Source organism: Gavialis gangeticus, unplaced genomic scaffold (assembly GCF_001723915.1).
Source record: "Gavialis gangeticus isolate Ggan-Ray unplaced genomic scaffold, GavGan_comp1, whole genome shotgun sequence".
NCBI lineage: Eukaryota > Metazoa > Chordata > Crocodylia > Gavialidae > Gavialis > Gavialis gangeticus.
In genome coordinates, this window is record NW_017729007.1 from 4,153,640 (window position 1) to 4,158,182 (window position 4,543).

Consider the following 4,543-nt stretch of genomic DNA (forward strand, 5'->3'; position numbering starts at 1 on the left):
CTCAAGCCCCCCCGACCCTTGCCCTGCCTGGCCCCATCCCCCCAAGCCCCACTGCTCCCTGCCCTCCCACAGTTTAAAAAAACCAACCTCCCCCCATCACTTACCGGCAGTTGGAACAGCTGTCTGCTGACTGGGGCCCGGCCCGCACAGTGCGGGGCAGGGTGACAGCCCCAGCAACCCCAGCCCAGGCCCTGCTGCCCCCCTGCTGCCCTGTCGCCCCACTATCCCTGCCTATAAGGTAAGTAGAGGCTTTTTTTCCCAATTTTTGGGGGGGGGGTTTCTGGGTTTTTTTTAAGTGATGGTGCCTGGAGGTGCAAGTTGGGGTGGGGGGTGAAGCTGGGTGGGGCAGCCATCGGAGGGGCTGCAGCAGCTGGCAGGGGATGGGGCCAGGTCAGACAGCAATTGGGGGGCTGGGGTGGGGCATGTAGGCTGTGCAGGGGGGTGGTAGCCCCTGTGGGGGGCCATTTGGCCCCTTGTGGGGGGGCTGTAGCCCTTGTGGGGGGACTGAACCCCCTGTTGGGGGGGCTTAACCCCTTCTTGGGGGGCTGTAGCTCTTGCGTGGGGGACAAACCCCCTGTTGGGGGGCCGTAAATCCTGTATGGGGGCCATTGCCCCTGTGAGAGGGCAGCAAAATATATATTCATGAATTCATGAAACCTGTATTTAGAGTTCACTTTATTATTATGATAAGAGACTTGCTTTAACACTGTAGATATAACAATAACACATTGTCCAACTGATTGCTGTCTCTCTCTCTCTTTCTATTTATAGTGGTCTTTTGTTTTACTTGTGGAGGAACATGGATTTGGGAGTATTTTACAAAGTGACTTCGGGATTTTTTTATCAGGGATTTTTCACTTTTCCAATAGGGAACACCAGAATTCCTGCTAGGGAGGCCAGTGGCAGGACCCTGCCTGCTCAGAGATGGTACCTTGGACCCAGCTGGCTGTGGCTGACCTCCTGGCCAGCTGGGGCCAGGAGGACAGGCTTTGACAGTTCAAAGCAGGCCACCACACCCAGAACATCTTTTGGGCAATAGCTGTCCAGATGGCCGGGCAGGGGGCACACATGGCAGTAGTGCCGCACAAAGGCTAACCCTGCAACCGCAGTCCACCAGCAGCTGGCCCAGAGGGGCAGATGCCTCTATTGGCTGTGCAGTCCCCATCCGGCTCTGGCAGGTGCGCAGCAGGTCAGCAGCCCCCACTGCAAGACCCCTGTAGTGGGTAGAGGGTGCAGGGAACTCTCAGGGCTGCTTCAGCAGTCCAGCTGGCACAAGGAGTAGTGTCCCCAGGTATCAATTGGCTGGGCCTCAGAAGTTCCTGAGAGCTAGTAGCCCTGAGCTACTTGCCCGGGTGCCTTTTTATACTGCTGGGGACAGCACAGGTGCTAGCCCCGGGCTCTAGCTTCCCCTGGCTGCAGATCCGGGAGGAGCCAGGCAGGGTTATTTTGCCCCAAGTAGCACAATTTTCTTCACAATAAAGTGCATGTCCAAGTATGTGCACTGAGGCAAAAAGCCCTGGCTCAGATTTGCACTGCTTCTATTTGAGCTGCTGCAAGTGCATATGCTTGCATGTGTGGACGTGCCCAGAGAGGCTAGGGCATCCAGAGCAATGCTCTGGCTGCTGGCCAGGCCTCCATAATACCCAATTTGTGCTCTTACTTCTCCAGCACACCACCAGGACACAAAGTAAGACTGTTGGGGCCAGCACAGGTGGCTGGAGCTCTATATTAAAAGCAGTTCTGGACCTCCATGTTAAAATTATTGAGCTTCATGTTAAAAACAGTTCTGTTTTCCTTCTATTACTCTGACTAAGATGCTCTTCCAGAACCTCAGTGCTCTAATAAATAATTAGCAACTCTTTTCTAATTCTAGCCTGAAACTGTTCATAGCCATCTTATACCTATTTGTTGTTAGCATCAACATTATCCATTAACTTACAGTACTCCTCTCCCTCTGGTTTTTCACCCCTCTTATATTTGGAGAGAGCAATCATATCTCTTCTTAGCCTTCATTTTATGGTACAAGCCATGTTATTCTAGTTTCCTGTCATGTAACAGACCAGTGATTTTCAATCAGGGTGCTGGTGCATTCCAAGGTGCCTTGAGATCTAAGGGTGATGGCAGGGTTCTGCTCAATATTAGCACTATTAGGTTTGCAAACACCTACACATGATTCACAAGATAAATCCAGAGATTTCAAATAGGAATCCATAGTGTCAAAAAACCTGGAATCTGTTATGGTCTTCTCAAGTTCTTTGCAACAGACGAATTGCTCAATTTTACTGTAGCAAAAAACGAGCAAAAGCTAAGAGCTGGCATTTTTCCAAGGGTTGCCTTGAGTCTAACAAGGTTGAGAACCATTGTAGTAGAATATCACCCAAATCATCTTAGGAGTCCTTTTTTTGCAGTTGTGATTTGACTATCTTTTTGAAACATAGGTGAGCAAAACTGCTATAGCATTCCATACAAGGTCTCATTAGTGCTTTATATAAGGGCACTAATGTTTCCCTGTCAAAGGCTTTATGTTGAGGAGTAATCCTTGCCTATCTTTCCTGATGGAACAGGGAGATTTCAGGGAAGCCTGAAAAAGCATTGACCATTAGGTCAACTTGCAGGTGAGAAGGGCCACAGGGCTGTCCAAATTCTGAGTGTCCAGGGGCCACACGCCACCCCCTGGCCAAGTGCAATGCAGGCTGCACTGCACCAAGCTTGTGTAGACCTCCTGCTGTGCTACGGGCTCTCTACCTTCCATGTGGGCACAGGGGACAACTCCTGCTGCACTGTACCAGCATCACCATGCTGTGCATGGTCCCCCCACTTTCCTTGCCATGGTTCCCTCTGTCCTATAAGCCACCTCATCCTGTGCCCAGGGTTGGGCAGCAGAATTGGGTGGAGGGAAGAGGAAGCTCAGAGACTCCAAAAACAGCTTTGGGAAAGCGATGAGGGCAGCAGCACCTGGACTAGAACCTGAAGGGTCACAAGTTAACCCCTTTGGATGGGGTGCATGCAGATCATGAGCCATCAGTTGGACAGCCCTGCTTCAGGTCATAAAAACAACCGGATCTTAGACTGGATGGGAAGCCAAGAGTGCCTCTGTTTGAACTCAAACCACCATCTTTTTGATTAACAAAGACCACCTGAAGAAAGGTGGGGTGAGCTTATTCAGCATCTAGAACAAGCTAACTGTAAACTGAAAGTGGACGGTCTTCATTTCTTGCCTGCTGGTTTATGGGCTGAGTAGTATCTATTGTGTAGTCTCATACCATGAAACATCCTGTCATGGGCTTTGAATGATTGTGAACAGGTACGTAAATGGTACATAAACTCTGAGTAAAGTTCTGAAGGCAATTTTTTTAAATAATGGGAAGCCTGTTGGTTTAATAGTTGTATTAACTATCATAAGCAATTATTTTAAAGCAATTTTTTAAACTGACAATCCTACCAACTCCCATCTGGCTGGAAACAGACATCCTTTTTAGAGTGTGAACAGCTGTATTGCAATATGTCATGGCACAGCTAATCCACTTCACAGATGTCTAAAAGACATCACTGGGGCTGCTCCCTCCATAGTCAGCCCTCCTGCTCCTCCCAGGGCGTGATGCCTGATACTGAGCAAAAAGGGTCCCTGGGTTCTCCACTCACACTTGGGGCATGCAGCTGCAAGCAGGAAAACTTTGCTTACAGGTGCACCCCTGGGGGATTCCCTTGGCACATCAGTAAAACACAGAGGGGGGAACATGATAATTATGCTAAAGCTGGCACACTTTTAGTACTGGTGTCATGACCTGGGGGCAGCAGTGAAGGCAGATGGCTGAATCCGTAGGGGAGTCCACTGCTGTGCTTTGCAGACAGGTGGTGGAGGGAAATCCCTTACTGGGGGATTCCCCTGTGCCCCAACATGAAGGCATATCTGCAGACAGGTTCCCTGCTTGCAGACACATGCCTCAAGTCAGGGTGGGACACCTGGGGCCCTTTCCCCATTGGATTGGGCCCCCGAAGCCAGGGGATTTTCTGCATGGGGTGGATGGAAAATGCAGACTGCTACCACAATAAACAGACATCAACTGCAAAAAGGCAACACAAATTGTTAATACCTTTGTTGGCACCACATTAAATATTTTTGGTGCATCACAAGGCTAAAATGTCTGTTCATTCAACTCTTGTGCTGCCATAAACATTTTTATGGTGGCACAGAGCTAACATCTGTTTGCAGCTAATGACCTCACTTCTTGCAAGATAAAGCTGTGTTGAGCGCTAGTATATCTCCCAGAAAAAGCCAACGTACTGCAAGAAGTAGTGATGATTCAGAGGCTGTCACTCTTTCTACTAATTGAGCACTGAACTTAAGCACTAGTGTGACATTAGAGACTGCATGCTGCTGTAGATTACCTGTAAGCTAAGATATATAACTGAGGCCCTGTTTTAGTTCTTAAAAGATCCAAAGGCACTTTTTTATTGAAACTGCTCTTCTAATCACATTTAATTTGTAGCACTAAAATTGTCCTTCTTAAGTGACAAAAAAAAAAAAAAAGAGTTAGATACG